The 13,521-nt window shown below is 43.7% G+C and overlaps 1 protein-coding gene across 1 annotated transcript in view; it reads right to left on the bottom strand.

The window, feature by feature from the left end:
- Window positions 1-13,521, bottom strand: part of LOC126251867 (supervillin) — a 695,256-nt gene that overhangs the window by 604,361 nt on the left and 77,374 nt on the right. The window contains exon 3 of the mRNA XM_049952554.1: window positions 3,100-3,223. The gene's annotated coding sequence lies outside the window, so the exon portion shown is untranslated. The remainder of the gene's footprint in view (window positions 1-3,099; window positions 3,224-13,521) is intronic.

Raw genomic sequence — 13,521 nt, 5'->3', positions numbered from 1 at the left:
AGCAAGGAAAATATCTTCAAGCAGTATTATAGGCCTCCGCTAAAACCAAGCAATATCGCATTACCGGTTCTGACTTCTTGCGCCGAGATATCAATTTTTTTTAAGCGAAAAATAGTCAATAACCGAAAGAGATAGTAACGGATAGATTCTGTAACAGGCGATCAAAACATCTCAATTCTAGGACGTTGCTGCAGTGTATATGTGACGCAGTGCGACTCCGATGTGGGTATAGAAGCACCAGCATGCAGGCAATTAGCGTGGCATTCGCGTCTTCGTACGCTAAATGAACAGGGCCAAAATGCTATTATTCTCTTCTTGGCTGCCGAAGAAGATACACGGTAGAACCACCGTTGTGGAATCGAGCGCCATGTTCTGTGCTGTGTCCCCACATGGCAAATGTCGTAACGCAGAAGTTGCGGCAGCTCAAGTGCGACACACTCGAGCACCCGCACTGTAGTCCTTTCCCTGTGCGATTATCACGACTTCGGTGTTTTAAACAAGGCCTCGAAGGGTCGACAATTCCTGCCAGACGTGTATGCGCAGCGGACAGTTACGGATTTCTTCACGCAGTACAACACGGTGTTTTACCAAAAGGCTATCTTCAACCCGGTACGTCGGTGGGGTGATTGCCTCAATGCTCGCGGGGTTTTTCCCGATTGACATACCGATTCTTGACTGTGCGGCATTCGAACGGAAACTTTTTATTGCCCTTACACATCTACATCCATATGATTACTGTGCAAGTCCCACTGAAGTCTTTGGCAAAAGGTTCGCTGAATTACTTTCAGGCGATTAATCGAAGGATCCACTCTCTAATGTGGGAAGAATGAACACCTAAATCTTTCTGTGAGACCTCTCATACCTCTCATTTTATTACGGTGCTAATTACTCCATGTGTGGGTGAGACTCAACAAAATACTCTCACATTCGGCACGGAAAACTGGAGATGGAAAACTCGTGAACGAATCTCGTTGGAAAACGCCTTTGTTTTACTGTCAGCCCCAACTCACTTTCCCTGTATTACACACTTATTTCGCGGTAACACAGTGGCAGTTGTCCTCCTCTGAACTTTTTCGATATCCTACCGTCAATACCATCTGTATTCATGTCAGGAATTATCAGGAGAGACAGGAAAATGAACATACGAATCAAGGAACCAGACTGGAACGGCAGACTTAGTTGCGACAGTGACTACCCCGAAGTGGACTTGGGTGCGTCATATAGCCAGGTTAATGGATGGTACAGTTGGATCAAAATATTACTCTGCCACATTCGAAGATATAAGGGAAGATAACCTAACAGAATGGGATGGGTTAGATATCCTCAGAGAGAAAATGCACGAACAACGTGAACGCATATAGCTGATGACCGTCAGTCATACTATACAAAGTCTAGAGGAGACTTTGAACGAAATCATTTTGGGTATTAGGTATCTGTTTCTCGGAGCCGCTGGTTGGCTTAGGCAAAAAGTTTGTGCGATGGCGTACTACGCGGCGGAAAAAGTTCGTGATACAGCCGACTAGCAGCTCTTCCGTTACCTCGAGCTTCGCCATACGCAAGGAACATGTCTGTGAAGTGGGAAATCGTGTACCTAGCCATATTTACTGTATCGCAGTCGCACAGGGTCTCACAGTAAGGCAGACGTTAAGTGATATCAAGTGCCGTCTGAAGTAGTAGACGTGACCCCGTCTACCATGTTACATACGCCATGTGATCGAAAGTATCCGGACACCTGGCTGAAAATGACTAACAAGTTCGTGGCGCCCTCCATCGTTAATGCTGGATTCAATATGGTGTTGGCCCACCCTTAGCCCTGATGACAGCTTCCAGTCTTGCAGGCATATGTTCAATCAGGTGCTAGAAGGTTTCTTGGGGAACATCAACCCATTCATCACGGAGTGCCGCACTGAGGAGAGGTATCAATGACGGTCGGTGAGACCTGGTACGAAGTCGGCGTTCCACAACATCCCAAAGGCGTTCTATAGCACCCAGGTCAGGACTTTGTGCAGGCCAGTCCATTACAGGGAAGTTATTGTCGTGTAACCACTCCGCCACAGGTCGTGCATTATGAACAGGTGATCGATCGTGTTGAAAGATGCAGTCGCCATTCCCGAATTGCTCTTCAACAGTGGGAAACAAGAAGGTGCTTATGACATAGATGTAGGCCTGTGCTGTGATAGTGCCATACAAAACAACAAGGGGTGCAAGCCTCCTCCATGAAAAACACGACAACCCGAATTTTACTGTTAGCACTACACACGCTGGCAGATGATGTTCACCGGGCATTCGACATACCCACGCCCTGCCATCGGATCGCCACATTGTGTACCGTGATTCGTCACTCCACACAACGATTTTCCACTGTTCCGTCTTCCAATGTATACGCTCGTGGCAGCACAATGCACCTAATATGAAAAGCTTACGTTTTTGGGGGTGTCTGGATAATCTTGATCACATAGTGTACGAGGACAAGCAACTCAGAGATTTCTCTTTCCCTTAGCATAAGTGGACGCTTTACACATCTGAATTGAAACCGTCGTAGAACGGAAACCTCAAGTTTCCGGATACGGGTTCCTGTTCAAAATATTATGTACTCACACCCCTCGATAAGTCCTAGACGTTTGTAATGGGAATTTTCGAACACCCTGTATAGTCTGTCTCGATTTCATTTGACTGCCCTTACATATAATTTTATTTTTGTGTTCGCAATTGCAGTGTTTTGTTTTCCACTAAGTGTTTGCGGCTTGGGAACAGTTTAACTGTATCACTTTAGGCACTGTTTAAAATATAATTGATGATCTGTATTTATTACATATTTTCGTAATTTTTCGATATTAATGTCCTATATTTTCATCAGAAGAGTTTTACAGTAATTAGTGCGTACTTCTCGTATAAAAGTATAGATGGGCAATATCCCCGACATTTTACAGTTAACTACTGCCACTGACGTACCAGCGACGTTAGTGGAAGGATGTGAATGTGTTTTCGTGTCTTCGATGGTATCTTACTGGTGTATGGCCACCAGTAATTGGAGCGGTATTATAATAAGCGCCGTAAAAACAGCGTACACGCAGCGCGTCGTCTCAGAACTGAACTCACCTGAATGGACGGCTGGCGCGACGGCCTCTGCGGTGAGGCAGCGGTTCAGGTTGGACTTCCGCTTGGCGCTCTTGTCCTTCTCGCGGCGAGGCCCAGAGTCCGACTGCGCGCTCTGGATCTGCTTCTGCAAAACACAAAACGACCTCATCAGCAGGGGCACGATCCACAAGACTATACAGGGTGTTACAAAAAGGTACGGCCAAACTTTCAGGAAACATTCCTCACACACAAAGAAAGAAAATATGTTATGTGGACATGTGTCCGGAAACGCTTGCTTTCCATGTTATAGCTCATTTTATTACTTCTCTTCAAATCACATTAATCATGGAATGGAAACACACAGCAACAGAACGTACTAGCGTGACTACAAACACTTTGTTACAGGAAATGTTCAAAATGTTCTCCCTTAGCGAGGATACATGCATCCACCCTCCGTCGCATGGAATCCCTGATGCGCTGATGCAGCCCTGGAGAATGGCGTATTGTATCACAGCTGTCCACAATACGAGCACGAAGAGTCTCTGCATTTGGTACCTGGGTTGCGTAGGCAAGAGCTTTCAAATGCCCCCCATAAATGAAAGTCAAGAGGGTTGAGGTCAGGAGAGCGTGGAGGCCATGGAATTGGTCCGCCTCTACCAATCCATCGGTCACCGAATCTGTTGTTGAGAAGCGTACGAACACTTCGACTCAAATGTGCAGGAACTCCATCGTGCATGAACCACATGTTGTGTCGTACTTGCAAAGGCACATGTTCTACCTGCACAGGTAGAGTATCCCGTATGAAATCATGGCGGTGAACCGAGGAAGTACAGTACATACTGACGAAACTAAAATGAGCTCTAACATGGAAATTAAGCGTTTCCGGACACATGTCCACATAACATATTTTCTTTATTTGTGTGTGAGGAATGTTTCCTGAAAGTTTGGCCGTACCTTTTTGTAACGCCCTGTATAACCCACGGCAGGGCGAAATCCAGTAACTTATGTTTATACGTGGATCGTTTCTACAGTCACTATCAATTCCGTTACAACGGTTTAAGTGAGATTACTACATACACACACTGTGTGTAACGGGTTTAAGTGCAGATATTTTTACTGGTGACTGAGAACAGTGTACTGAAAAACATGTTATCATAACGGCTTGCTCTTGCTGCATGTGCTTTGAAGTACTACCCAACCTAAAAACATATTACTCCTAATAGCTATAATTATTAGTCATTTGCAGACTAATAATTATAGCTATTAGGAGTAGTGTGTTTTTAGGTTTGGTAGTACTTACAAGCACATGCGGCAAGAGCAAGCCATTATTGCTTACTTTCCGCTGGACAGTAGGTCAGGTGTTCAAGTGTGTAACCATGGATGCAAAATAGTTAGCCAATACTGGCAGGCGTAGTCCGCTTAGTGATGCAATTAAGACCGTGCATAGAACATCGGGTAGTAAACTACGTGAAGTGTTTGTGGGAAGACTTCAACGGATAGGGAAAAAAAAACAACCAATAAATGGGTATACGTATTAAACTACTACATGTAAAAATATCAGCTTTTATCGATAGTTCATCGTCGCTGACAATGCTGTTGTTTACAGGAGTATAGGAATAGTCACTGAACGATAGTAAGGAAATGCAGAAAAACTGTCAATTGACATGTCTCTTTGAATATGTAAAAATGTGAGATAATTCCGATAACAAAGAGAGAACACTACAGTTCCTGATTTCAAGATCAGTGGTGAACACGTCAGGGTTTTGATGAACTGCAATACATCTATAAATGTAATCTGACACAATACGCTGGTGCAACAGATTCGCGAAAGCATTTTAGGTAAATTTAGAGAAGCTTGTACAAAAAAAGGGCTGTGCAACCAGCATGTTGGCACAATCATACATTTCCGTTGGCGGTAATGAGTATATATATATCTTTTCCTCGGTCAATATGCGGATGGACTGGGATAGAAATGAAGTATTTTCATACAATTCAATCAGCATTACGGTGGCTTTTAGAGGTTGTTCCAGGTGCGCTGTGTTCTCTGTATCTTTCTAAACAATAAGTGAAAAAAGTATTTAGACACGCAAACATATGAAATGTTACCCTTTCTGTGGAGTTATGAATATAATTTATTTAGTTACTTTCCAGAGCTTTACAGCAATGAGTTATAATATTTGTACCGCAACTTTTTTTCTGTCCTGTAAGTCAGTAACTTAAACCTACAACGTACCAATAAATTTAACACGGTCACGCAAGCGCTGAGAAGTATGTTTCTCGCTGTGGGTCCTTTATCTGACGGCGGTGCTTTTCCTATTGCTTTCCGTAGGCAGCGGTATACTCAAATGCCCTAGTCTATTATTTTAATATACTGACTTAACGTTTTGGAAGTGGCGTAAGTCCACTCTTTTAAAACTAGAGAGATTACGTAAAATAATTTAACACTAACTTAATTTCAAATTATGCGATATCTCAATTGTTCAGAAGCTCTGTCGTTGAAGGGTCACATAAAATTGTATTCTACGCTAGTGTGTTGACAGCATAATTGGTAGACTCGAGCGCGAGCCATGGGTGGTACAAGCCGCCTGACGAGATGCTCAGATATGTCACCTGTAGTGGGAGCCGACATGAACGTGTTAAATCAAATATTTATGACTTCCTTTTGTAAGCTGCAAATATTCAAAATTTTGGGAGGTGGATGCAACATGCTCTACATAACTGGTTACGTTAAATGAACATTTTTCCACTGTACATAGCCAATTTAATAGATCATCTTGCATCCACTTCATGAACTTTTCAAATCGCTTGTACCTTAACTGACAGCGAGTCTCTGCAAGAGCTTCAGTTTCTCTTATGCAGTCGTCATGCTCATTTCGTCAGATACAGGAGGAATTTTACTGTAATATTTCACCACTGGCTGCTGACAACAAGAGGGAGGCTTAGGCCACAAAAAGTACGTGAAACGTTCCCCCGAGTCAGACAGATACAGCTAAACTGAAGTGTCTCCCTCGCTCGGGAAGTGCGACAACTGGATTAAGTCGGAAAGACAGCAAGAGGGATGCTTCGTGCCGCGAGCACCCGCGAACGCTTTAATGAAGCACAGGCATTCCCATTAAAAACCAGAGGGTTTGTTGTCGGATGCTTTCTTGGCAATTAAGGAAGGAAGACAAACACATGAAGCTATTCGCTTGCTATTCGCTGTGGAGATAGCAGCCGGTGCTGGGCATTGCCACAATGAGGAACAGCGTGAGAATGAAATGGGAGCTCATGGTTTATTTGGCTGCCGCCCCAGTATCATAAATTTTCACCTTGTATGAAGCTTGAGCGCCGTGACTTTGCAGCGTTGATCGTTAACTGGGTGGAACCGCAATTCGACCTATCAATGAAAGAAGATCCGAAGCAAAATTAAGTAGCCTGAAGGATACAATGAGGGAGGAAACCTCTCCATGATGCGCAGTGCCTGCCATTCTAGTTTTATGAGCGTCTCTGTCATTCTCTCGGGCTAACTTAAAAACTTATCGGTGGTGAAACACACTGCCGCCGTCCCCCCCCCCCCCCCCCCCTCTTGCTCCTGTCAATCCAACCTGGTTTCGTTCTCACGCTGATGAGCGTAACTACACAATGGAATGTGGAAGAGCTCTGCGCGCATCTTCTTTCGTGGATGATTTACACTTACTTACGATACATGGCGTTAAGTTCAGCGTGGCCTCAGCTTTCCTTATAGTTACTTTTGTATGATCATTCCACTTTAGGGCCTTCTGAACGGTTACTCTTGATTAACTAGTCAGTTTAACTGTATTTCGTAATAGGCTAATCTCTTAGACCTACCTTCCTACAGACAATAGCCTCGAACGCGTCAACGGCACGGAGCCTCTCACATTATCTACTATATATAGCCTATTCACCCAGAGCTGGAACTAAACCAAGTTTCACGTGACTGGCCACCGCCCGTCCTAGAAGCATGGGTGTCTAAAATCCTTCGTATGCGCCGTGCAGTTGGTCGCCGTGCTGACGTCACAGCGAAGCGTGCGTCGCTCATGAGAAATCCATTATTGTGAACTTGAGCTACAATGTAACGAAAGAATGCACAGACGGCATAGCAGATTCAAACAAAGCGATTTTAACAACAGTGCCGCTTACAATAATGTTAAAGGAACGACAGAACTAATTTCATTCTGTGGAACTCTATTTTCATTCATTCAGGCTTTTAACAAAACGCTCTTCTCTCTCATCTTTAATTCAATCTAATTTCCACATTTGAGTTTCAGCTTTTTCCACCAAGCACATTTGTTCGACTCTTCTGCAGTCACTGTTCTTACTGCTTGTCCTAATAGTTTTTTAATTTCCGACATTTGGTATAATATGCTGTTTTCTGCTTCAACATAGCCTTCGATTCTGGCTCAAACTTACTCCAAGGCATTTAAGTCGCTGTGGCACAGAGGAATTCGAAGAACAATTTTCCCTACACTTTTAGCCATTCATCTGCTGCGTATTCGTTGTGTACCATTCTGTTTTCTTTAGCGATCTCTAGTAGTTCCTTCTTCAACATACTGTCTTCAAAGGCTATGTTTTTACATTGAGGTCCCGGCGGAGGTTCGAGTCCTCCTTCGGGGGCGCGCGCGCGCGTGTGTGTGTGTGTGTGTGTGTGTGTGTGTGTGTGTGTGTGTCTCCTTAGGATACTTTAGGTTAAGTAGTGTGTAAGCTTAGGGACTGATGACCTTAGCAGTTAAGTCCCATAAGATTTCACACACATTTCAACATTTTCTACATTGAAGCCATTGTGACATGTCTCGCTTATTGGAATTCGCATTAGGAACTTTTTCTTTTGGACAAGAATGGTACAACGCGTTATTAAGAACAATAACTGCGTTTTCCTGAAGCCGAGGATGAGCATCTTTAAACCGCTTCTCTAATGTATCGGCGCGCGCACGTTTCCTCACGATAATCTCCACACTTTTTGGATTCGAAAATCCATGAACAACATTAGACGAAATCTGCTAGGATCTCAATGTGTGTGATCCCAATGTGAGAGTGATAATCAGGCGTTTGCCTTTGTCCGGTGGGCCCTTGTTTCCGGTGGATAATCCGGGCAGAAAGGCTTTTTGTATGATTTTATGGCGTTGTCTATCCAGACGTTACTTCGGGTATGTCCTGCATTCAACGATAGTAAATGGGTCTTCCTTCATCTCTCAATGGTTTAATGGTTCGTAGATAACGCCGCCTCCTTAAAGTGATGTCATTCCTTCTTGCACGCTATCGCATCCACGCCGAACATATTTAAAATTGATTTCTTTTAATAATTTATGAAACTTAGTTCTCCAAAACTTGCCCAAATCTGGATCTTCGTTCAAGGCAGCAAGCAATAAGCAACTGTTGGTAAATTGTTAACGGTACGTTAACAGAAAAAAAAGAAATATTCATGTACGTTCCTTCGGATCTCATTTCTATCGAAGTCATGAACACTTTCTGAAAGCTTCTGTCTTGATTTTTCTTTCTTGGGATACTTCATAGAGTGTGTAGCCTTTGTACTTACTTATCACACGATGCACTGAAGAAAGACCAACACTTGTAGATGCAGCTGTTTTGAAAACATCAGTCAGATTGCTCTGCATACAACAGCTCCGCTTTATCCAGATGAAGAGCCATGTGTTTCTCTGCAGAACTTAGTGACTTCTTGGGTGACTCGAAACTGACACGTCGGCCTTTCTCGCTGTATCCGCAGAGGATGACGAACAGAGGTTACTCGTACGTCATACTAATGGGAGAAAAAAGATTGACTATTCGGTGGGCACAGAAACAATGAATGCTGAATGTCATCGAGAACACTTATACTTACGCCAATAACCAAAAATGCTCTCAAACGTGATGAACTTTATAATCACGTTCTAAAATCACACACTAACGACTACTAACACACTACTCTCACCGGACGCGGTGGAATACTCTCCGCAAGTCACAGGAACAAGGCGTTAAGCAGGACAACACTGTTTACTACGCTCTTTATCTCACTGACGGACAGACAGAACTGAATTTCACAACTCTGAATGGATAATGCGTGCTAATATTTATAGGGGAGATTTTAATTCTCCAAAAAGGTCATCATAAGTGAGCACGCATTATTCAGTTGTACAACAGTAATAGATGTCAATAACTGTATGCAGTTTTGCGACTTTATTCTTGAAACCTGGAACGACGGGCTTCTTTTGCAATCGTTTCGTTATCGTACAGCAGTCCATGTCATCCAAGAGTCAACACATACTTCGTAACCAACGGTAGCATCCACGTTGATGAAGGATACTTTTCTCGTGAGGCCGTGTGAACCATTCATCTGGATCGTATTTTCTGTCCTTTTCTAGCTGTTTGGCTCTGTAACGAGGATACTGAAGAAACCAAAATGAATTTTTTGACACGTATTTTTTTTCAGGTCAAAGGTTCCGTGAATACCAATGAAACGTGTTCACGTCTTTCTTGGTGCAAATTTTTCTACTAGGAAAGAAAAATACCGTACCGTCTCTTCGGCGCCGTACCTTCTCAGATTCTCCTTTTAAACCGCAGCTCTGTAGAGCAACACAGACACGTTCCGCAGGGCAAACTATCCGACGGTACACAGTGCGCGACCGGCCGACCCCTGACATTCCAGTGAACGGAGCCGCACTACTGATGCGACCTTTCGCCGCGCTGGCCAGTCCTCAAATTTCAAACGTCACCTGTCTCAGCAGCCACGTCATATTCACAAAGCCGGTGCCCGCATTTTTATTAATGAATTAGTCTCCGGCATCGCCGGAAAGGCCACCAGCGCTGACAACCGCCAATTACGGAGAAAGGCGGCGCTGTTTTTAATCACGCAGATCAGTACTGCGGTCGGCCGCACGCGGTCATCCAGTGTCACGGAACTGAACCGCCACGAAGCCTACCCTTAACACGCAATGTAAAATTCACTACCGAGCGGAGGAAGCTGCAGTAGTATGATCTGGTACATCCCAGGAAAACGTGACAAAATATCGCCACCGTGTGTTCAGCCGCCGGGCCACTCATCAACTGGCTTTTGTACGGCACACACATCGCAGTGGAAGCCAGTGTTAGCGCAGTCAAATCCATAGCTACTGGTTTACCGCCCGAGACACTTTTATTATGGAAATATTGAAGAGCAGTCGAACTCATCTGCTTCAGTTTCTGTCATATGGCTTCGCAATGTTTTGGACTACTAAATAAAACTTCGTTACGACCAGAAAGACATCACCAGGAAACATCTCTCTATTTAATACACAGAGATAAATCGATAAGAATTACAGAGAATTTCTATCGTTGTGCAAGCCCAGTGAATCGGAAGCCGGCGCATGTGCCGTGAGATGTATTTGGAAAGTTCCTTTAGAGTAAATGAAATAGGCTGATCCGCACAGAAGACAGTCTGCGCGTTAGATTTTAACAACTTTATGTCATCACAGTGCAGAGGAGATGATGTCATTGACACAGTCAAGCATCTCCGAATACCACGAACATGCACATATGACACTGACAGTTTGAAGAGAAATGGCTCTGAGCACTATGGGACTTAACTTGTGTCGTCATCAGTCCCCTAGAACTTAAAACTACTTAAACGTAACTAACCTAAGGACATCACACACATCCACGCCCGAGGCAGGATTCGAACCTGCGACCGTAGCGGTCACGCGGTTCCAGACTGTAGCGCCTAGAACCGCTCGGCCACTCCGGCCGGAAAAGATTTGAAGAGAAACTATCGTCGTGCAAAGGAATAAGCACCGAACGGCAACGTGAATCAGCATAAAACATTGAAGATATTCGCCTTTCGTCTGAAAGTGGTCCATAAAAATCTACGTACGAAACAAGTAGGGCGCTGAAAAAAAAAAAAAAAAAGAAAAAAAAAAAGAGTATAGCATCGTCTTAGTTAAATGCACTGAGGTGACAAAGTCACGAGACAGCAATATGCACGTATACAGAGGGCTGTAGTATCGCGCATACAAAGTATAAAAGGGCCGAGCATTTATGGAGTTGTCGCCTGTACTCAGATGACTCATGTCAAAAGGTTTCTGACGTGATTATAGCAGCACGACGGGAATTAATAGACTTTGAACGCAATAACTGGAGCTAGACGCATGAGAATCAATACGTAATTCAATATTCCGAGATCCACATTGCTAGAGAATGACGGCAACACAAATTTCAGGCATTACGCCTTACCACGGACAACCTTCACTTAACGACCGATAGTAGCGTAGTTTGGGTAAGTGGTCAGTGCTAACAGACAAGCAACACTGCGTGCAATAACCGGAGAAATCAATGTGAGACGTACGACGAACGTATCCGTTAGGACAGTGCGGCAATATTTGGCTTTGATGGGCCAAGACAGCGGACTACCGAAGCGAGTGTCTTCGCTAACATCACAACATCGCCTGTAACGCCTTCCCTGGGCTCGTGACCATGTCGGGTCGACTCTGGACGTCTGGAAAACCGTGGCCTGATGAGATCAGCCCCGATTACAGCTACTAAGAGCTGGTGGTAGGTTCTAGTGTGGCGCAGACCCCACGAACCCATGGTACCCAAGTTGTCAAAGAGGCACTGTGCAAGTTGGTGATGGCTCCATAATGGTATAGACTGTGTTTATATGGAATGGCTAGGTCCTCTGGTCCAATTGAACCGATCACGGATTGGTAACCTCTATATTCGGCTACTCTGAGACCATCTGCAGTCATTCAAGGACTTCATGTTCCCAAACAACGATGGAATTTTTATGGACGCCAATGCGCCATGTCTCCGGCCCACAATTGCTCGCGATTGGTTTAAGAATATTCTGGGCAACTCAGGCGAATGATATGGCCATCCAGATTGCCCGGCTTGAATCCCATCGAACACTGATGGGACATAGTCGAGAAGTCAGTTCGTGAACAACATCTTACACCAGCAGTACTTTCGCAATTATGGTCGGATACAGAGGCAACATGGGTCAGTACTTTTGCAGGGGACTTCCAACGACTTTTGAGTCCATGTCACTTCGAGTTGCAGTACTACGCCGGGGAAAAGGAGGTCCAACGCGGAATCAGGTAGTGTTCCTTGACTTTTGTCACCTTAGTGTATTCCAGCCATGACCGATTGTTTCATCGAAATAATGTGGAACGAATCAGTTTACGGAATATATAGACGTGATTAGTGTTAACTTTAATGAACAAATGATTTAGTACTACTCATGCACCTACACTTGAAAATCAGATTTCTTTAGATGTAACTTGTTTTTAAATGGAAATTCGACCATGGAATAGAAGTTGTCCGGGAGCACAGATTTTAGATTATTGTGCGAACAATCAAAAATTTTTGTTGCTGAAGATTTTTCTGCTTTTCGAGTCACAAATAGCTTTAGTAATAGGTAATAACTGTCTTTTCCCTCTCGTGTTGCAGATACGGGCATCACTATTCTTCTGAGATTGTGATGGGCTATTTATGAAGAATTTCATTAGAGTAAATAATCTGCACTGTGACTGCGCAATTAAAATGCCTAGCTCCTTGAAGACGTTCATTCATGACCTCCGTGAGTGAACACCATGATTATTCTTACTGCTCGCTTTTGTGGAATCATCACTTTCTAAGTGGTGAGTTAATTCTGGATATTATTCCGTAAAAACATTAATGAATAGAAAAATGTAAACTATGCTAAGAGGTTGATTTGTTTGTTTCCAAGACTAGCAAGAGCACGAAGAACAAAAATTTGGACCATACTACTCTGTTTACTACCTCCTGTGCATGTACTGCAACAGTTGTTGGTACGAGTATTTGTTGTACAGAATATAGTTTTTTTTTTTAGATATAGGGTGAATCCATTTTCAGAGAGCTTCTTAATAATTCTTCGAAAAACAAACCATCTCGTGTGTTGTCTTCTCTCTAGTACTCTAGAGAAAAGGATTACGAAAACCGGTTACTCCACCTTCAGCAGGTCCTGGTGGCATGAGGGAAAGAAAAACTGCAAGTATGGAACGTATATGGCAGTACCAAATCGCTTACTAGATGTTATGGAACATTCGTTACTCAGTAATGAAATACAAGGCTATCAGAGTTTGTGTTTCAGTATTTTTTCACCTGTCGAGAACATTGTGGTTTTCTTACCAACATTTCATCTTAAATATGACCAACAGGATGACGTCTATTGGAAGGAGATGAGACGCGCGTGGTGCCATTTCAGTGGTACTACGACATCATGAGGCTCTTTGTCGGACATGATAAATAAGGTACAGTCCGTCCTCTGTAGATGAGAGGGAATGCTGGCAGGAGAGTCTGACCCCTATAACGTACGATACAGTAAACCTGAGAACGTAAAATATCCTTGATGAAGTTCAAAGTTCTTCGGTAGTGTTATATCGCGTCATACTTTAACAGTCTGCAAGAGTGAAACCCTACCAATATCCAATGACTTAACTATGATTCAATTACCAAAAG

This window comes from Schistocerca nitens, chromosome 4 (genome assembly GCF_023898315.1).
Source record: "Schistocerca nitens isolate TAMUIC-IGC-003100 chromosome 4, iqSchNite1.1, whole genome shotgun sequence".
Classification (NCBI taxonomy): domain Eukaryota; kingdom Metazoa; phylum Arthropoda; class Insecta; order Orthoptera; family Acrididae; genus Schistocerca; species Schistocerca nitens.
Note: the sequence above shows the minus strand (reverse complement) of the source record. Positions and strands in the feature narration are given on the sequence as shown.